The following is a 22,270-nucleotide window of genomic DNA, read 5'->3' as shown; positions in this document are numbered from 1 at the left end:
GGCAGCATAGACTTGAGTGGATGGGAAATTACGTGCACAGAATTCTTTCCACGTGGTAGAAGGCAAGCTAGCAGTACTACTAATGTCAACCCAACTATAAGAGCAAGAACTCGTTCACCTGTTCGGGGTTCAATGAAATCAAAGAAGAAATGTCGCTGCACTAGTTGCCGACCTTGTTTCAAGTGTGGTGAATACGGCCATTTTATTCGAGATTGTCGTTCATCCACTTGGGGAAATCCACCGAATTGGGTTAGCACCTCTAACAATCTGAACTGGACAAAGCTACTATCTGACGTTCTTGCGTCGGGAGACGAGACAAGCGAGCTACTTCGGCAATTGGCCGCACAGTGCAAACTCTCTACACAAGATCAGAGGTCAGATAAGCAATGTGACAGAGAAAAGTTATATAAGTGGCATCTTCAGGAAAGGATGGTTCATGCTGAATGTGCTACCCCCAAGAAAGATTCCAAAGGTAAGTCAGTTTGAGGAAGGTAATTTCAGGATAGTGTTAATATCCTTGGTTAACAAACATCTTCCATCCTTATCTATCACTTACGCACGTGAATCTCAGGACGAGATTCTTTTAAGGGGGAAGGGTTGTAACACCTCTGTGTTAATCATGGTGCTAATCACGTGCTTAACTTGATAATCATGGGATTAAGCTTGTCATTAGCGCTAACAAAGTTTGAATAGTAAACATCAACTTAGCTGAGTTCGATCCAGTTTTTCCCCCTAATCCAAGGCTCAAATCAACTTTTGTCCAACATCAAAGTTGTATATCTTTTCATCCTCTACTACTTTTGTTTCGGCCAAATTTCAAGTTTTAATATGGAATTTTGAGTTTTGGACGGTCAAAGTCGAGCAAAAATTAATTCGAAAACATTACTGTGCTAGCTGCGACGCCGTACGCCGCCCATACCGGCGATCGTGCACAGCGCCGGCGACTCCACGCGTCTGCCGTCACGGCAAACCTCGTCCTCTGCGCACGCCATCCTTATCCGCTCGCGGAGCCTATCCATTTCTCCCCGTCTCCTTCTTCCACCTCGCGCTCGAGTCGAACCGAGCCCGAGCAGAGCTGCCGCCGGCCCATGCACCGGCCATACCCCGCCGCCCCGCCTCGATTCCTCGTGCCCCAAGCCGCTCCACCTCGCCATCCACCTCCGCCACCCCTTTCCGAGCTCGGCCAAGCCCTACCATGGCCGAATCGGCCCCTCCACCGCCGACCCGCCATTGCAGCTCCACCGGGGCTCTGCCCTCTCCGTCAACCTTCCCTCTCTGGCCATCCTCCGCCCAAATCAAGTGCGCGATGAGCTTCCCCGCGACCTACTCATGCTTCCCAACCCCTTTCCCTTCCGATTTCCGGCACCGCCCTCACCGGGGCGCAGTCGCACCGCCGCGGCTGCCATACCGCCGCCACGCGCATATCGCGGGCAGCCCTTGCGTGGGGCCGCGCGCCACCGCCATGCGCCCCGGGGCCGCCTGGCTTCCCTGAGCATCGCGCCGCCCCGCCTCGCAGCCGTCCTACTCCATCGTCGCCAGAACGCCGTGCGCCACCGCCTGCGCGCCCTGCGCCCACCGCGGGGAGCGTCAGCGCGGGCCCGCACAGCACTGCTGTGCGCCCCTGCTCCGCCCGAACGCGGAGTGCCGCCGTCGCCGTGCCTGGCCGTGGCCACGACCACTGCCATGGTGCGAGCAGAGCAGGGGGGCTTGGCTGGGCTCTCACTGACCCGTGGGGCCTAGCTGTCAGCCCCTGTTTATGGTTTAGGGTTTTCCAAAAGTATTTATTTCGGCTGGAAATTTGTAAAATGCATAACAAATCATAGAAAAATGCTAAAAATGCAAACTCAATTTTGTTAGCTTAGTTAGATCCAGTACTTCAGAGGAAAATTATCCATGCCTGTGTTATATTAGTGTTGCATGTGTTATATTTTACTTTGTGATTAAGTTTATTTAATTTATTTATGCAGCTATAATTGTCTAAAAATTACGGAATTTCTGCAATAGCTTAATCTTTGAATGCTTAGTTCACCGTAAAAATTTCATGTCCAGAAGCTATGTGCATGTTTGTAAATGTGTTTATGTTCTATTTGTCTTGTTGAGGCTAAAATAAATATTTTCTGTTATCAATAATTGTTGGTAAATTTTTGTTGCATGCTTTATCACTAGCTTGTCTTGCTGGTAACTTTTTGTTACCAAATCTTGCCTGCAAGTTATTTTTTCCCCCTTGTTTAGTTCCTAGCTATAGTTTACCTTTCGTGCTGTTGCTAATAAATGCTTTTGTGCATGGTAAATTCAGTTGTTAAGTTCTTGTTCATGTGTAAATCATGTTAACTCTGTAATGATCAGAATGTGGGTTGCTTTTATTTAACTTGCTTAAGTCTTCATGTTAGTAAAATAAATCTTCCTATAGTTGCTCCTTCTTGCTTATGCCTTTGCTTAACTTTTCTAAATAAGTTTGGTTATGCTTCTTGAAGGAAACACTTCAGGCTAAATTAAATTGATTGGACCCTAGTATTGCAGCACCAACTCTTTTGCCTTTTGAGCTTGTTTGTTGTGTTCACTCGATAAATGATTGCCCATTCATGTATTTCTTCTTAAACGTATCGCATTGCACTGCATCATGTTCATGCCCATGCAAGCATGACTTTGTGCCTGCCCTGCTTGCCCTTTTTGCTGTATCATCTACTGCACTTCCATGCATTCAGACATCCGCCTTGGTGCATCTCATTTAGGTACGCTAGATGTACAATGCGTGGACGTGGAGCACGTGCTGACAGAACCGAACCACAAGATGGTGTTGGATGGACGCATCCTGAAGAGAGAAGGACCAACTGAAGCAACCGAAGACTCAGCCCAAGGTCGGAAGGGCCCAAGTCCTTGATAGTACTAACACTAACTCAGTGTTATCCCAGGCAAGCCTAGAGCATAACCCTTACTTTCAGTATTCAATGTTTATCTATGTATTTGTGCATTTACGTTTATAGGAGTTGTATGAAACCTTAATATGTATGTTTTTCCATAGATACATGTGAGTCTCTACTAGTGTGCAAGTCGTTAGTACTGCAATGCTTAATTAGGATTCTATAGAAGTCGAGTGATTTCTATCACTCACGAGTCATAGGTCCTTGTTTCTAATGGCAAAGTTACTTGAGAATGAACGAATGAGAAAAAGAGAAATGGAGACCAGACGGAAATGAGTTGAATTATGGATATGGATTGGATGAAGAAAAAATATCCGCATGTGTCGATTAAGGACCGTACCGTTTGTTGGCAGTGTTGATCAAGTTTAAACAGTGCTAACCATATGTCAGGAGTAGAAGGTAGTCGAAACCGGTAAGCTAATTACCTGAATTGCAACGATACTTTGAATCGCGACCTACTACTCTGGGAGTGAAATGATGGCGGGTGTTGGAGTATATGTCGCCTCCGGGTTCTCCGGGAGTTCACTGTGAGGGGCCCTTCACCCGGGTTTTGGCGGGCGTGATTCAAATGTTGGGGTGATGATGGGAACAGTTGACGTGTGTGGCCCGACGGGGTTTTCATGTGTCGTGTGAGTTAGGTCCACCTTGCAAGGTTAAATCGGATCGATTCGCCGTCTCTCTCGGTTAAGAGAACCTTGGTCACTTTGTCACATCATAGTAATGGGTTGAGATAAGATTTGAAAGGTGAGCATATGCGATGTCTTTTGTTTTCTGAAAGATAATAAGGTCAACCATGTGTGTTCTAGCTGTTCAGGCAAATCTAGTTGATACTTGTTAAAAACTAAATAGAGCTAAAATATTAAAAGTAAAAATCCAGTATTAGTAGCTTTTCAGCAAAACAAACCCAGAGCCAAAAGCCTGCATGTCTAGGAGTCGGCTAAGTATATACCATAGTCTGGTAAGCCTTGCTGAGTATTAGTATACTCAGAGTTTGTTGTTATCCTGTTTTCAGGTATTTGTTGCTAGTTGGAGCTAACCAGGATTCACACCGGTGGGCTCTGTTTTCAAACTAAACTTCTATTTGAATTCTGCTGCATGTTGAACTCTGATAATTTATTTAAAACTCATTTTGTAAAGCTCTGCTGTAAATTAATTTGAGAATTTTTGTCTGCTTGTAATCATCTGTGCTCGTCTTCATGTGAGACTTCCAGTGTTTTTCAATCCTTAACCCGACAGACGACCGGATTACACCGTTTTAAGTGCATGGTAACTTGATTAACCATTAAGATGATAGTTAGCGCACTTAAGCCGGTTTAATTTGGGCGGTTCTGTTACACGACCCTGTGTAGAAAGTTCCGACGAGAGTTAAGAATTTGAACGAAGTACAAGATTTTAGATGAGCCTGGGAAAAGTGTTTGAATCAAAAGTTCGCCAATATGTCCTAGAGTAACCTGCAAGTGAACTTATGCAACGGAACAACACATAAAAGTAGATCGGGTTAAAATAAACTCTAGGTCAACAAGAACAAGATATGAACAACAAGAACACGTGAAACAAGATTTGTTCTTGAAGTTCACTCCCACGAAGGGAGGTACATCTCCGTTGAGGAGCTCACGAAGAGCAAGTTTGTCCACTTAACCTATTCCCTCTCCCAACCAACCACGAAGGAGGATTGAGTTACTTACTATGAAAATCCACGAAGGATTGGGGTAATACAAACTTCCCAGGGGACGCACACACGAGAGGACGCTCCACGGACGACGCCAAACCGTCTAGAAGCAAGCTTCAAGAGTAACAAACGTAAATCGAAGAATGGAGATGCTTCAAGTGCTCATGAGAGGGAGGTGGCAGCTCACACAAGTCAAATCTCAAGCCTCACACTCAAATCTAGCTCTCACCCAAGCCCTAGCTTGAATATCTCAAGGGATTGGCTCTTGGAAGGAGTGGGGAGGAGTTTTGGAAGCTTGAGATTGTGTTTGAGTCGGGGAGAAGCAGCAGCAAGTGAAGTGGGGGTGAAGGGGTATATATAGGCGAGCTCCAAAAACTAGCCATTACAGTGCTGGTTATGTACTTGTCGAAACTTCCGACACTGGGTCGGAATTTCTGACGAATTAAATTCAGCTAAATCGAGGACCCCTGGTCGACACTCTTGAGAGAGTTCCGATGGGGGTCGAAACTTCCGACCCCTGGTCGGAACTTCCGGCCCCTGCTGTAAAAACAGGACTAAGTGTTCAAGTGAGTGCTTTGTGTCTCTCATGGGTTGTCAGCATTTCAGTTAGTCACTTTAGCATCTCCACATCATCTTTTCGCATCCCTCTTAATAGTACAGTATTTCCTATACTCAAATTCAAAATAGAAATTTATAAAAGATCTTCAATGAAGCTCATACACCGTCTCTTAAGCAAATATGGCGCGTTAATTGCTCTTTTTCATTTCAATGATTTTTGAACCTGTACATTTCTCAATAAACGCATTAGCTCCTTAACTGTGAGTGTCATTAACACCAAAACCCACTTAGGGGGCAAATGCACTTTCACTACGCCGCTAAGCAGTCTTGCTGTCTTACACCTAGATCTAGTTGCTATGGTCTTTTTTCACCTCAGCCTGACCATAGCCATCGGAGTTGGATCTTGGTGTTGTCTGCAGTTTGCATTATCAGAGACATGGCTTCATTTCCTCACGAATCGGCTGGATGATAGCCGATCCACGCATGCCACTGACATTGGCTAGCTAGCCGATAGCCCCCGGAATTTAATGTTTACCTTCTTTGTCAATTGCAGGTTAAATTAATTGGCACGCCCAGTGCACCGTACGCGCGCCGATTGGGTTCAGTATGACGGAGCAAAGTATATCTCTCCAGCCCTAGCGTACGTGGAGCGCGGGGATCCCGTACGGTGGGATTTTCACGTCAACACGCTTCTTGGCATACCTGGTGGGACACGTCATCAACATTCATGACAACATCATGTATGACTACATCAACATGGTCAAATTGATCAACAAAGCCAAGGCCACTGATGATGACACCCATGCGGAGGTCCAAATCAACAACAACATCAAGGTCACCAAGGAGCAAGTCAGTGACGAGCAAAAGCAAGAGCTAGCTAAGGCAGTTGAGGGCTTTGAGGATGAATGTCTCCTGACATCTAGTATGGTCGGCAGAGAGGGCAAAGTGATTCGGAAAGGTAACTTCCCAAAGTCGTGCCGTATTGTCGTCACTGAAGATTTTGTCAAGTTCAGGAGATATTCAATCTAGCCATGCATCATGCTCTGGTCATTCAGTCGAAGGTCATGACGAACTCAGTCTAGATGCAATCTACAAGATGATCAATGTTGACGGTCCTTAAGTGCTAAAATCAACCATCAACTCCTGCAGTTTTCATGATAAATAATCACCAAACTTAGATATATGGCTTATAACTAATCAATTCTACGAGTTTTGGTGAATTATATTTGCAGGCGCCGACATGTGGAATACATGAGAAAACATTAGTAAACATAGAAGAAATGAATAGAAGACCCCGTACTATGTTTCACTTACAAAGAGTGCCCACCTGGCAGAGCAAATGGGCACTCCTCGCAAGATGCACCTGAGGATAAGCTTCAGGGCCCACATGTCAGCTTGCCAGAGGAAGGTGGACCTGTGGGAGGTCCACCAGGGGTCGGCCGAACCTGGACGGCCTCCCGTCCAGGTGCACTTTGGGGTGGAGTGGCGCCTACTCAACCTCAACCCGAAGAGATAAGGTTTCCACATAAAGGATCACGTGGAGTAGCCCTACTCTACCACCACTACTATATAAGGGGGCCTCCTTCCCTCCTACCTATTCATTCATTCACACACCATTTCTCATGTGAGGGAGAAGAGTAGTGAGGTTCCACCACTTGTATCATTAGCCTAGGCAGTGTGTGAGGTAAGAGTGCGGAGAAGAGTCGGACTTGTAGGCATCTCTTCGGCTTTGTACCTCGATGGATACGGTACATTTGGCGGATTCCACTATTTGATGAGTTCTGGTTAAGTTATTCTTTTTTGTTTTCTTTCATTTGCGGGATTATCGTCCGTTCGAGTAACGGATACTCTAGAGGAGGGCTCCTAATAAAGATGGGATAACCCTGCACGACTCTAAAGTAGTAGTCGAAGGCATATGCGTGGTGTATGGGCCTTAGATTACCTTTGTTTGCTCCAAACTCCACAGTGTAACTGGGATTGGTGGCAGGTGGTGATAGTCTTGTCCGTCCTCTATGGAGATAGTCTGCATGGTTAGTGCACTCCTCGACGTTCGGGCTCGGTATTAGAGCTAGTATCCGGAGAGCCTTGGCAGACCAGGGTCAGACCGGCCCCCGAAGTAAATGAGTGAAGCACAAGTTTATCATCCCTTGAATCATCCTTAGATCAGGACCACACTGTCCTAAGGTCTCTCTATCTCTCATCCTTCATAGGGCAAACCTAGCTAGAAGACTGTTACACTACCGTTTCCCGTGGAAAAAACGATACTCTGAATACTCTCGGGTGAAGTGCTACAACGGTATTTCTGTGTGCTTGTGGATTTCTCTATGAGAGTTAAGAAACACCAACAAGCATTTCTAGTGTCGTTGCTGGAGAATGGTTGTTGTAGTTGTTGACGAAGCTAGTTTGTCCATTATCTTTTCTTTTAACTTTTCTTTTCTTTTATTCTTATTCCATGGACACCCTTTCTATCCACCAACTCTCTGCTCTCTCGTGCGAGTTCTTAGAGCCACCAAAATCATTCAAGCCAATCACAGCTTCTTGCTTTGAACTCTGCCCTAGCTTCATAGCCATGGTTCGAGAACAACCCTTCTCAAGATATGAACTTGAAAACCATTACCACCACCATCGACAGTTCGAGCAGATGTGCTCTTGCTTGTCAATTGCAGGCATGGCACAGGAAACACTTCGGTGGAAATTATTTCTTTCTCCCTTATTGAGATAGAGAAACAATGGTACAAGTTTCGTTTCGATTTGAGTCCTCCGTGATTGAAAATTTGAGTGCTTGATTTGTGCTCCCGAGCATTTTTCTTTTTTCACCTATTTTTGGGTGATTTTTAAGTGTTTTTCGATTCGCGAGATTTACTTGATCTTTTTGGAATCTTTTTCTTGGATCCGCTGGGTCAAATAGTCACGGATCTTTGGCTCAAGTTTCGTTTTGATTCATGGAGATTTGAGGAAGTAATTTAAGATTTATGTTTCGGATTTGGTTTTGTTTCTTCCCCTTTCTTCCTTCTGTTCTTGAGCAGATCTCCTGTCACGCGGCGCGTGCCACTCGTCCAGCGAAGCGGGGCCAGCTGTGCAGGAAAGTGCGCATGCTCACCTAGGCAGTGGGTGGCGGCTCGCAAGGCCAGCGCCCAGCGGCGGCGGCCGGCGCACTCGACTGTCAGCCAGCAGGGAGCAAGCCGGGGCAAGCGGCGGCGCTTGTAGGGGTGCAATTATACATCGCTGCCGGCGATGATTCCTCAACCCATCACCTCAAGCGCACCTGTGGAGTAATTTGTGCCACAATTAAGCCACTTAACTACCCGTGTTGTGCTTCCAAGAGGAAAGATTCTATCCATGCAAAAGAGAACAGAGACGATGATGTCACTCACGTGCATGTAAATTCGTAAACTAAAAAAAACTATAAATACTAAACCGAACATTCATATTAAATTTGAGTTGTACTATTATTTTTCTTATGACAAGATCTTCAAAATAAGACCACACTTGCCTATATTTGCTCGATATTTTAAAATATATATTTTTAAATAGCGATAATGAATTTTGGCTACCGGGAACAAATATTTTAACAAGAATAAATGATTATTTTATACAAACAAAAAGTTAAACATAACGAATAAATAATAATACACAATGAACAAAATATTACATGTTGCGAACATTTGATTGTATATGATAAGTAATAGAAAACAGATATCACGAACAAATAAGTCAACATCACGGAATAATTTAATTTACAAAGCGAAAAAATAATTTGATGTTGGGAACAAATTAGTGACATACAAATAAATAATTTTACTTAAATATAAATGCATCTATATTGTAAAAATATTTAATAATATATAATCGTAAAACGAATACAAATGATGCAAACTATGGCAAAAAGTAGAAACTAGTTTAAGAAGAATAAAGAAAAAATCCAGTTACAAATACAAAAGGAAAATAAGTAAAAATAAAAGGAGAAAGGAAAAATATTTTGTATTTGCAGGTTTACAATAAAATAGGAAAAGAAAATGAAAAGAACGAAGAAAAGGAATAAAAGAATAAGAAATTGAAAAAAAGAAGAAAAACTACTCCCGTAACCCAAGCATAGGCTGCATGCATACATGCACATGCAAAAGAATAAGAAAATAAAAACATTATGTTTGTAGGGGCATGTTGACCTAAGCATAGGCCGCATGCACTGATGCAAATTTAATTGCTTATGTTCTATTTTTCTCATTACGAACTAAGATAAATAATTCATCAAGTATACATTTGTTGAGATCTAGGTGTAGAGATCTAATACGAGTGATACAAATTATGGAAGAAGTAGTTGAAACTAGTTAAAGAATGAACCAAAAAGTGAAAAAAGAAATATAAAAGAAGATAAAAATAAAATACTATATACAATATTAGGAGAGAAGGAGGAAAATAAAAGAAGTAAAGGAATAAAAATATAAAGGAAAATGGATAAAAACTAAATTACCGACAAGACTTTTTTTTTGGGCAGAACTAACGACAAGACTAGGTATGAGTTGCATGCTCTGCATGCACAGGCAATGCCCATGCAAGTATGCATGCCGGTCGTTGATCTTTTCTAAAAAATAATTTATTATGAATTTTTGCACATCCAATTATAGAAATAAGAAGATAATACAAATTATAGGATAAAAATCTGCATGCAAATTAAAGATAAATTAAATTAGTAAATAAGAGAAAAGAGGAAGAAACAAATAGAATGGAAATAACTTGATTAGCAAAACAAAAGGAAAGAAGAAAGTGCCTATTGCAACGAAAGGATAAAAGAAGACATAATGGAAGGAAAAAGATTACGAGAACCGGAAGTGAAGAAAGAAATAGAAGAAAACAAGCGCACCTCGCAAACAGTCAACAAACAGTAAAACAAAAGGAATTTTTGGGATATCTTGATGAGGATGATGATATCTTGAGCTCTTGGCCCACAGATTCTGTGTTGGGCCAAGTTCACGAAATAAGCCTATGCAGAATTCGTCTAGGCGATGGAGTCCAATTTTATCAGGCGGGCGATATACAGCCACCGCGCCCTTGCAGCCACCGCACTTGAGCACTCCGAGCGTGCAGCAGCGCTTGCTTGCTGCAGCACGCACACGGGCAACGAGAGGCGGAAAATCACGCCGTGTCTATTCATCGTATCGTTCGCGCGGGTGCGAGCGCTCCTGTCGCAGAAGGAAGAGAAGGAAGAAAAAGCTGTCGCCACTATTCATCTTTCTCGCGGAGACGAGCACGTTGGTGAAGGGTGAGAGGTGGGGCAAGGTCGGCTGGGGGTGGGAGGTGGGGGGAGCGGCCGCGGCGTGGTCGCCGGCGGCCGGGGTGGTGGAGGGCGGCGGCGGCAGACCTTTAGGGTTTCGGGTTGCCGGGGCTGCCAATGGCCGGTGGCCGTAGAAGAGGGGGCCAAGGGCAGCAGAGGACCAGCGGTGCGATGGTTCGGCCGGCGGACGGTGAGGTGGCACGGGAGCGCCGCCGACCGGGCAGGAGCCCCGGTGGGCGGTGGTGGCGGCGGGGGCGAGAAGGCGTCGGCGGCGCGACGGCGAGCTTGGTTAGGGTTGGCGGTGGCGGAGACGCCGGGGCGGCGCCGAAGCCGAGGGAGGTGGGGGTTGGTGGGGGAGCGATGCCGGAGAGACTTCTACGACACAATCGTCGCCAATCGCAAATAGCGACAAATAGACGCCCTCGGAAATCAAAGTAGCCCCCCGTGGGCCGGTGCGCCGGATATACGAACGCTCCCCGAGGCTCCATCGCAGCAGGTTGATTTCGAGATTGGCTGTGTTTACCTCCCCAAACTCCTCCAAACTTTCCAAACTTTCCATCACATCGAAATCACATCGAAACATTAAATATAGCAAATGACTCTTGCATGGAGTACTAAATGTAGGTAAATAAAAAAATTAATTGCATAGTTTTGATGTATGTTGCGAGACGAATCTTTTGAGCATAGTTAGCCTATAATAGGACAATATTTACCACGAACAAACAAAAAGTGCTACAGTATCCGATGTGACCTTTTCCACCGTATTTTCGCAGACTAAACACACCCATTAGCGAACTGACTTCGATTTTCTATTCCCTATATATACGACAGTTTTTAAAACTTGTATACTGCAATATACGGGCCCACTAGAGACAGCTTTCCCCTGCATTTCTGGATCCCTCCACGCCGGTCTTCAGCTCACTCGTAATCCTTTCCTTTTCTCCGGGAGCCAGATCCGGATTCCGGGCAGCTAGCAACCGCGCGCACCGGCGGGCCTCCTCTGCGCGCCGCGCGTTGGGCGGACTGGCGGAGGCCTGGCGGGGAGGGGCCGCGACCGCCGGTCTGCTGCGGCGGGGAGGAGCGGCGACCGCCGGCCGGCCGGCGAGCGGTGGGAGGGGCGGAGATACGCGGCGGCGGGCATCCGCGCGCATCGGACCGGCCGCAGACGGGGGTGGTGGTCGCGCGCACCAGTTCGTCGGAGCTCTCCGGTTTGCGTGCTCAGGGACTCATGGCATGGGGTTGAAGAAGCAGCAAATCTGCTCAAGAAGCTAGACAAGTGGTGGGCATGCGCGCGCGCTGCGGCAGGTGCTACACATTTGCAATTAGTTACTGATTTATTCATGTTCTATCCTGAGCACCACCACGTCACTTGCAAGCCACAGATCTTTTTTAGGTTCTTGATTTCTTTCCTAGTATCTTGTCGTACGAGAACTGCAGTCTAGTGGCAATGGGGAACAAGAAAAGGTGATTTGTCTTCCGATATTTATTGGTCCATTTTTTAAAAACATTTTATTAGCCAGTTGCTTGTATTGCATGAATTTCACATTCCGAATGGAAATATGTTCATCGTGTAAATCAAACAACGTTAAGAATTTTTTGTTCTATTGAAAACGACATGTACCAACTTGAGTTTCATTTTCTTTCTGAGCACAAAATATGTATTTTATTATTAGCAATCTAGTGCATGACTTTGAATTTAACTTTACTGATGAACAAAAATATGAGCACCTCTAGATTTAACATTTTTGAGATTTTTTTGTTGTGCAAAATAATGCATCAGTTTCATATAATTTGTTCCCTAATGGAACAATCATGTGAATGACTTTGAATTCGGTTTATTCATGCACAAAATTATGTGTACCATTACATTTAACATTTCTGATTTTTTTCATGCACCAAAATATGTGCACCTTTATATTAATATTTTTTTTGTTGCTGAACTTTTCTTGCATCACTTTGCAATGCAAGTGGAATCTCTATCCGCGCACGAAAAATATATGCATGTTATCTACCGAGATAATTAGACATATTTAGCGTCCTAAAATATATGTGCATCTTGAAGATGTTGTAGTAATTAAATTAATTCACTACGAGTTACAAGAAATATTGTAAATACTTTTCTTGCATCACTTTGCAATGCAAGTGGAATCTCTATCCGTGCACGAAAATATATGCATGTTATCTACCGAGATAATTAGACATATTTAGCATCATAAAATATATGTGCATCTTGAAGATGTAGTAATTAAATTGATTCACTACTTGTTACAAAAAATATTGTAAATACTTTTGTCACAAATTAATTCAACATTTCTTAGGCCCTGTTTAGTTTCCAAAATTTTTTCTAAATGTAGTTGAAAAAATAACTAATTACACAGTCTAACTGATTAATACGAGATGAATTTTTAAGTCTAATTAGTTCATGATTGGACATTATTTATCAAGTAACAATGAAATGTTTTATAGTATTAAAATCAACAATTTTTCACCAACTAAACATGACTTTATTTTGTCTTGCACAAAAGTTTATTAAATATGATATAGTTTTGTAACTATTTTAATTTACATAGTACACCAATTTATCTACAGATACATGATAAACAATTTAGAGGGTGCCTCTATGCAAAAAAAAAAGCGTGCGTCTTGATTAAGAAAATATAAAATGAATATGTGCCGCAACCACGATCGTGTGTATCATTATTTTTTTGAAGTAAAGTGTGTATCATTATTCTTAATCAAACATTCTATGTGCATGCACCATGTATCCTACTCATATTTTTTGCACTGTAAGAAATATTTAAATCTAATGCATTCTCGATGCATCTGCGTGTAGTTTCTTATATTACCGTGAGCAACTGTTGCATCTGCGTTTGTACCGTGAGTAGGGGTGGTAAAGGGCCCAACATTTTGAACTAGAAAATCTAAGGATCGGGCCCTAAAAGGACCGGGCTCTAAACATATGTATTTTTGAACTAAAAATTTTAAGGGCTTTATTGGACTGTGAAGAGGCCATTAGGGCCATGGCCCATTACCACCCCTAACCGTGAGCAATTGTTGATCCATAGGTACAGCACTACAGCTGCAACTTATTTGTGTGGCGCAACTGTTGGAGATTCCACTCTGGAACACTTAGAGTTTTGTTTAGTTTATTTTGCAAAAACTTGTAAAGATGTAAATAGGGCATTTGAAGTATTAAATGAAGTCTATTTGTAAATTTTTTTGCATAAATGGGTTGTAAATCGCGAGATGAATCTAATGATGCTAATTAATTCATGTTTAATCAATAATTAACGGATGGTTACTGTAGCATCACTGTTGCAAATAATTAAGTAGGCTCATTAGATTCGTCTCGCGATTTACAGTCCATCCATGCAAAAAGTTTTGTAAATAGACTTCATTTAGTGCTTCAAATTAACAAGATTCTGTTTCACTTTAATGCGTTTACGTTTTTTTTCGTTTACATATAAAGACCTAAACAGAGCTTTATTTAAATATTATCAGTCTGTACTACTGTTTATCAACAGTGTAGCTCCCCTCCGCAGGCTGGAAGCCTCGGGTCGTGGTCTTCTCGATAAATGCGCCTCCAGTTCCTCCCAAATAAAAAAAGAACCACCAGCGCACGAACTGTTCATAAGGGCCTGTACAACGTCAATTAATGAGTCATCTATTTGCGGTTAATCACGATTACCAAGAGTCATTAACTCCCGAACCGGACTATGCCGTCGCCTCACGAGAGGACGGCAAGGGCTCGTGTCCCAAAGCCAAATCGCCAGAAGCAGCCCCGTTGTACATCTCGCCTTCACTAAGGCTGACCATAGCGGAGGGAGCAAGAGTAAATTTGCTCTCTCCTCGTTTCCAACGCCCTCTCTGTCTACAGTGCCAAACAGTACATCTACAGTGCCAAACAGTGTATTTGCTCCTTCATTTCCTCCTTCCACTGTGGACGGTCTAAGCGACGGCTTCTGCCGATCTAATGTGGCTGCTGAAATTTGGCGCGAACAAATCGAGAGAAAGATACCTGTAGCCTTCTTCCACCCGCTCTCAGTTTCCCGCGAGTGGCGAGGTCGGCGAGCTGCTCTAGAAAGACTAGCGCAGGCCTCCTCCAGGAGCTGCTCCAGGGGACGCGCCGGCCGGCATCTGCTTGGGGGAGGGCGCGGCGAGCCGAGGCGGCCACCGGGGCCGAGCGTGACAGGCGCTAGCAGCCGGGGCGATGAGGTCGTGGGGGGAGGCGACGGCCGTCAAGGAGCGCTAGGAGTGTGACCGAGAGAGTCAGAGAGGAGAGATTGAGATGAGATATTTTACCACTTTGACACTATGGTCCTTGCCATTTGGCAATATAACATAGTCATTAGGAGAGATAACAATGAACAGATAGTCTTTGACAAGAAAAGAGTACCGGCAATATTACATAAATACATTATTTTTGTTTATGCTACCATTTTAGAGCATGTGCAACAAACTAGTACATAAAGATCAATTGTATTGTTGATCACCACATTATATGTGCCAATACATGGATTAAATGGCTAACAGACACACTAAAACACACATCACTATACAAATTGTCTATTCTGTTATCTGTATGTGTTATTTTAGACACTTACGGCCAGCAGCCGTCTACACGATTGTACGTGCCCTAAATACATTGAAAATAATCCACCCGTACCTGTTCTTCACGACTCTTAATGCGATCCTGTCCGCACGCATCCGGCGCACCTGCCCCACGCGGCTAAAAATCCGCGCGCGGGCCCAGGAGGAGCAGCGGCCCACGCGCAATCAGCAGGCCGGAGCGGCCAGTGCGCCAGCGGCAGTCCAGCTCGGGCACGCGGCCCGGTGTTGGAGCAGGCCGGTTGCAGTGGCTGATGGGCAGGTGCAGGAGTGGCTCTGCAAGCAGCCCACGCATAGCCAAACAGGCCAGCTAGCAGGCAGCTCGGCACCGGAAAACCTATTTATCTTCCAGAATTTTTTTTTCAACATAATTTTCTGTTTGAGATTCTTGAAAAGAACCACAGCTCTTAGATCTATTCCAAATTCTATCTTCATCTCCCTCCCCTCTCTTCTCTCTCCCGTCGCCGGCCACCCGCGCCGCCCCGCACTGCTCGCGCGCCCCATGCGCTGCCCCCACGCCGCCCCACACGTTGCCCCGCCGCCGCCGCCGCCGCATGCTCCACACGTCGCCCCACGCCTACTCCACCGCAGCGCGCCCACGCCGCCGTCCGCGCCGCCGCCTCGCCGGAGAAGAAGCCACTTGGTCACCGTTCAATATTCCAACAGTTTGTACTCCCAATTTCAACATTTCGTCTTCACAATTCAACATTTAATCGTCAAATGTTGAACCTATTTAATAAAAATATTGAATTAATCATACCAAAATGTTAAACATAGATAGAGAAATTACACAAAATAATGGGCTATATGGGCTTTAAAGCCCATGCGCTGCCCCCACGCCGCCCCACACGTTGCCCCGCCGCCGCCGCCGCCGCATGCTCCACACGTCGCCCCACGCCTACTCCACCGCAGCGCGCCCTCGCCGGAGAAGAAGCCACTTGGTCACCGTTCAATATTCCAACAGTTTGTACTCCCAATTTCAACATTTCGTCTTCACAATTTCAACATTTAATCGTCAAATGTTGAACCTATTTAATAAAAATATTGAATTAATCATACCAAAATGTTAAACATAGATAGAGAAATTTACACAAAATAATTGGGCTATATGGGCTTTAAAGATGGATTGCTTGTTTGATGTGATTCTTTTTTCCCCTCTCATGTTTGTTTGTTTTATGCTCTCTTAAGTAAGATAGTTTAATTAGAATATAAAAAAAAAGATAGTTTAATTAGTCTCTGGTCTAGATAATACTTGTTAATTTGCATGCTTAGTCGGATCATTACTTTTGCTAATCTTTTGCGAACCGACCAAAGGTCCGGTGGCTAGCTCCGGCAGTGGCCGAGCTGCCCGCCCGGGTTCGAGCCCCGTCGGGGCCGAATTTCCGGGTGTCTCACGAGGTTTATCCCCAGAGAGGTACCGGGGTGCATGTGTATAGATGTGTGGTGTGTGCGTATGTAAGCCTCGGCAGGCGCGTTCTCGGACTTCCCGGCAGCCCATTTGCGTTGAGCGCGCCGTCATCGTGGATGTCCAACTGAGTTCTTATATGATTCCCCAGTGCTCCTGGGTGCTTTCAAAAAAAAAACTTTTGCTAATCTTTTGTCACATGCTTGGTCAAGTGAAGTTTTGGTGATAGCTTTGCACAAATGAATTACTTTGCTTTGGCTTCCACTTTGTGTCGTGCTTTCGGCGTTCTGATTGATTGTTGCTTCCATTTTACGCCGAGCTTTTTCTAACCGTTTCTAGGGTGAGCTTGTCACGAGTTGGCTTGCGTCACTTCAGCGGTTAGATGAGAAGCGTGTCGGATCAAATGTGGGGTATAGGCTTTGTTCTCATTAAAAAGAATTTTTTAAGAGCTCTCATTCACTTCTCCTCTCTGGCCACCTATCCGGTCCTTCACAAATAGAGCGCCAAACATTTCGTGAGAATCAGCCCAAGAAAGCACTAAATAAAGCAGCGCCATACTTTTCTTTGGCATGCACGCCGCAGTTTAGTCATGAACAAAATACTCCCTCCTTCCCCGTTTATAAGGCATGGTGGAACATGACACGGTCTTCTAAACAACACTTTGACCATTTATTTATCATATATTATATCACTTTTGATTATAAACTTATAATCATTGTAAAATATATTTGATTATGAATCCAATCATATGAAATTTGCATTATAAAAATAAAAATTTAATAGTCAAATTATTGGTCAAAGATGACAAGGTTTGAATCTTGATATACGTGTATGCCTTATAAACAGGGAAGGAGGGAGTACTGTAGAAGCCACTGTTAATTAGGCGCCGAAAGCTGTAGCGAGATCTTAATTTGGTCAAGAACTAATTAGTAACCAATGCAAACGGAGCCACAACAGGTCAACATTCACACAACCTGCGAAATCGCACCACGTAAAGCGTTCCCAGACGTACGGCTACCTCCAGCAGGAGCCAGAACTGTCAGCACATAGAAACAACGTTGACGTGAAAAGTAATCGGTATTCGCTGCTTTCGTGCACTCTAGATTTCGTCAACTGTGCAGCTACAGAGTAAACATCAATAAGAGCCTTGCTCGTGAAAAAAAAAAGATTATTTACGTGTGGTGTGACCTGCAATCTGCACTCGTAGCTAGGCACAAAACTGATATCGTCAACAACATAATCGTCTTTGGTGTGCTTTGTCAAAACGCCATCCAACAACCATTCTGCACAAGAAAGCAACTTTTCCAACCAATTGAGCTCTTTTCGACCAAAGGCATCCAACCAATTGAGCTCTACGGCCCAAAGTTATGGCCGTATGTTTATTTTTTGGTTCATGAATTCTGCAATTTACCGGATATTAAACATCATCTCTGCGGTTCTTTGCCAGCTTGACTGTAGTTGTGCCATATTCTAGAGCATGCCGCAAAAAATTGATAATCTATTTGCTCCGCCAAAACTATATATGAATATCTGCTCGACTGCATTTCAGTCCAGCAAAGCGATTTTGGCTTTTGATTAAATCCTGAAGTTAGTATTCGATCGATTCATTTTAATTGGTCCAAACTCTAATCCAGTTCAAAGGCCATTTTCTTTTGTACCCTATATTTGTTGACCGTTAAACTTATCATCTTATAGGCCACCTCTATCACAATTAATATACTGGTGCTGATATTTTGTGATCCACACACGACAGATGTAACTAATAACACGACTTTTTTCCATTCTGAGATGTTTTAAATTTAAATGCTCATTTTGGGGTCGGTCGGACAATAATGCACTTTTACATAATGACTATCGAACCGGCGGTGATAGACTATCACCGCCTGTTTCATGTAGAACCGGCAGTGACAGTAGGCATCACCGCTTGTTCGTATTATGACCCGACGGCGATTGGTTACACCATCGGGCGTAATACGAACTGGCAGTGGCAGTGATGCCTACTATCACCGCCGAGTCGTATCACGAGCCGGCAGTGATTGACATGCCCTCTTTTTTTTTCTTCTCCTAACACTACTACAGAAATCCTTTTTGGAGGCGGTCAAATTCGCTTTTCCGAGCCGGTTAATCTTTTAACCGAGGCGGTTGTCTTTACTCAACCGCCTCGGTTAATCTTTTAACCAAGGCGGTCCGGGAGCCTGCCCACACTACCGGACTCACCATATTTACCGTGTGCCGGATACACACGGCAAAGCCCGGATTGCACACGGCAAAGGCTTTGCTGTGTGTTGCACCCGGCAATCCGCTCACGGCAAATGCCGGCCGGCAAAGCTGGCTTTTGCCGTGGGCCTTTTTTCGTGCACTCGGTAAAAGAGTTTGCCGTGTGTTGAACTGGCACTGGGCAAATATTTTTGAAAAACATAAAAAACAAAACTCTCGGCCCCACTGGCAGGCCATCGCTGCCGCCACCAGCTCGCTGCCCACCACCGGAGCTCCCCACCGCTGCCCGCACCAGCCCTGCTGTTGCCGCCTCGCCGACTGCCTCGGCCCGCCGCCCCGCCACACGTCCGCCGTGCAGAGGATGGCACGGGCGCCACTGCCTCGGCCCGCCGCCCCACCTTTCGCCTTCGCGGCGTCCCCCGCCGTCGCCCCGCAACGCCGCCGCCGGAGGAGGCCGTGCCGGGCTAGATCCTCCCACGCTGCCGCCAAATCCGGCCCCGCCGGTCCGCGGTCGAGGCCCCGCCGGTCACGTGCTGCCGCCGCCACCGCTCAAGGTCGCGGATCCAGTCCCCGTCAGTCCGCCACGGACCTCGAGCGTGGACCGACAGGGGCAGATCCACCCCGCCGCGCGCCTTCGCGGTGTCCCCCGCCATCGCCCCGCAATGCCGCCACTGGAGGTGGACGCGCCGGGCTGGATCTGGAGGTGGCCGGCCGGGCTGGATCCGTCAGAGGTGGCTGCGCCGGGCCCCACCGGTTTACGCTCGAGGTCGAGCGCCGCCGATGCCACTGGTGGCCGCCGCCAGCTGGTGCTTGAGGCCGCGTCGTTGCCGGGGCCGACCGGTGCTGGTGGCCGCCGCCGGGAGGGAGAGAGAGGGAGTGCGGGAGAGATGAGGGAGGGAGAGAGTGCGAGAGAGAGAGATGAGGGAGGGAGAGAGATAAGGCGCCGGTCTTATCCGAACGGATGGAGAATTTTTGCCGTGTGTCTAGATGCACACACGGCAAAGAGTTTTTTTTGCCGTGTCCCTCTTGGAGGCACACGGCAAACACATATTTTAAAAAAATTCTATTTTATGAACTAATTCGATTTCATAAATTTTTATTATAAAAATTGATTGAATGAACATTAAAAATACTTTGCAAAAGACACTAAACAATTCATGTTTGATGATTCTTTGAAAAAAACTATTATTTCATGTAGTTATAGCTCAATTTAAATGTATATCAAATGATATGGTTTACCTGCAAAAAAAATTAAAATTAAGAAACGGATCCGAAAAATTACCAAAATTTGGCATTAAGTAATCTAAATTGTGTATTGCATAAACAAAAAGTTGTAAACTGAAAACCTAATTCGGCCGTCACTTTGACTCAAAATCAGAACGATTCCTTCTCGACTCTATGGATCTTCTCCGAAAATGTTTCGATCTATAAAGAGCATACATCAAACTTGTGTGAAACCTTTCCAATTTTTTACCATAGACTCAGCACATGAAATTATGATACCATGACAAATTTAATGATTTTTAGACTTCCCATGTTATTTATAGAATTTTAAAATGATTCAGACTCATGTTCTCGGTCATGGTTCGGGAAAAAGATGTTCGATATTGCCTCCCATTTCATGGATATGGCTTCAGATTGGACTCAATAACATGAATATGATTTTTCGATGGATTTTACTCGTTATTCAAATCATTTGCAGTTCAAATTGTTTAATGAAATTAAATGACTAAATATAGCAAATAGACTAAAAAAATACCATATATTAATATAAAGTACCATATACAATATGTGTATGTCTAAAAAAGTTGGGAGTGTGGAACCACTTTTTTTAAAAAAACTTTGCCGTGTGCTAGGGCTCAAACACACGGCAAACAAAAAAACACTTGGTAAAATTTTTGTTTTGCTGAGTGCAACTGTTTGCCGTGTGCTTTCCCTTGTGGCACACGGCAAATACCTTCTTTGCCGTGTGCTCATATTTTACCGAGTGTTTGTTTTCCTGCACTCGGCAAATGGCTCTTTTGCCGTGTGCCCAAGAGGAGACTCACGGCAAAGTCTTCCGCTCACGGCAATTTGAAAGTTTCCGGTAGTGCCGCCTCCGACGTCATTTTTAAGTGCCTCGCAAAATAGAATTCTATAATAGTGTAACCTTTCTTTTTCCCTTCACCCTTATCCACCCGATACCCTTCTTTCTCTCCATCTTCCATCTTTGTCTTCAGCAGATCTCGCTTCATCTCCTGTCTCCTCCTCCCTCTTCTTCCCTGCCGCTCTCCTTTTCCCTTCTCTCCACCACAGCCTTATCCCTCCTCCCCCACCGCCTCATCCTCCCTCCTCTTCCCTACCCTTTTCCACACTGCACCCCTCCTCCCCCGTGGCAGCTTCCTCTCCGAGGCATGCGGCCGCCTCCCCTCATCCTCCACGCCGCCTCCCCCGGTGTCCCTTCCCTCCTTGCTGCCCCTCACCTCCCCCGCCGTAGCAACGCGAGGAGAAGCGGCACACTGAATTGTGTCACGTGATGTGCGAGCAGGTGGGATGCGGTGGCTGCGAGGAGGTGGGATGCAACAGCTGGAGGAGCCGAGGAGAAGCGGCGGCGGTGGGAGGATGCGTGGGGTAGCGGTCGAAGGAGGCAAGGAGTTGGGAGGCGGCGTGAGAAGGCGACCAGTAGGGCCGTATTGTTTTTTTTTGAGAAGTTCCATACCGCTTGGTCATAAACCAGTGGTAATGGGTATGACCATCACCATCGACTTAAATTCAACGGTACCCAAAACCGGCACTTATGGACTTTTGCAACCGGCGGTGATAAGGGTAGGTGTAGTAGTGATAGTGGTACAAACTTTCATGCACATAAGAACAATGATTATTTTTACACTTAATAACAATTTATCTGTATATTCCCCAGCATTTTACAATCCACAATTCGCTAAAAACAATTCAGCCGTATTATTGGGGAAGAAATACAGATATGCCTTGGTGTCATGAGTCATGACTCTTCAGGTAAGCAATAAACCACATTTGTATTGTTGCACGTGGGTTTAATTGTTTTATAGGCGACCTACCTAATAACCGGGAGATACAAGCTAGAACGCAGTAGATGGAGATTAACACCGAGAATACTGAACTCCTCCACACCACACATGAGGTTCATCTTTTTTAGGCACACGTTACTTGGGCAATCATCAATATATCACCATCGTTCTTGTAGCTGATGGAAGATAAGCGACCAAAACGCATGATTGGTCTCGTCATCTTCCGGACACGGCCACTGCAGGCGCGCCACATCTGCAGGCCTGCATGGTAGCCACGGGCTAGGCCGGCTGGACGAGATGGGACAAGAAGCAACATCTATCTTTGTGCGGTACAGTGTGGGCAACCGTACGTCTGATTTTATCAATGGCTTCACGACAAGAATCACTGGCAACTCAAGGAATCAAATAATGGCCCGGGGGGTGACCATATGATACTCTGGTAGTCTGGTTTGTATGCTTGTTCCTTGCTAAAATTTTGCAGGAGGAACAACTTTGAAATTGTATAAAGGAACCACAGAAGTGATGATCAGTAACTAGAATCTCCATCTGAAAGAGATTTCTTCAGCTAATCAAACAAATTTGCAGTGACCCGAT

At 45.1% G+C, this 22,270-nt stretch overlaps 1 long non-coding RNA gene across 1 annotated transcript; it reads right to left on the bottom strand.

Moving 5' to 3' along the window:
* Positions 1–13,882: 13,882 nt before the first annotated feature.
* Positions 13,883–14,713, bottom strand: LOC120673633. Its single transcript, XR_005674709.1, has 2 exons — positions 14,439–14,713; positions 13,883–14,058 (listed from the first exon to the last, which is right to left on the bottom strand). It is a non-coding gene; the product is annotated as an uncharacterized LOC120673633 (long non-coding RNA).
* Between the last annotated feature and the right edge of the window lie 7,557 nt (positions 14,714–22,270).

This window comes from Panicum virgatum, chromosome 2K, assembly GCF_016808335.1.
Source record: "Panicum virgatum strain AP13 chromosome 2K, P.virgatum_v5, whole genome shotgun sequence".
NCBI classification, from domain to species: Eukaryota; Viridiplantae; Streptophyta; class Magnoliopsida; order Poales; family Poaceae; genus Panicum; species Panicum virgatum.
The sequence above is the reverse complement of the archived record's forward strand: the minus strand, read 5'-3'. Positions and strand labels throughout refer to the sequence as shown.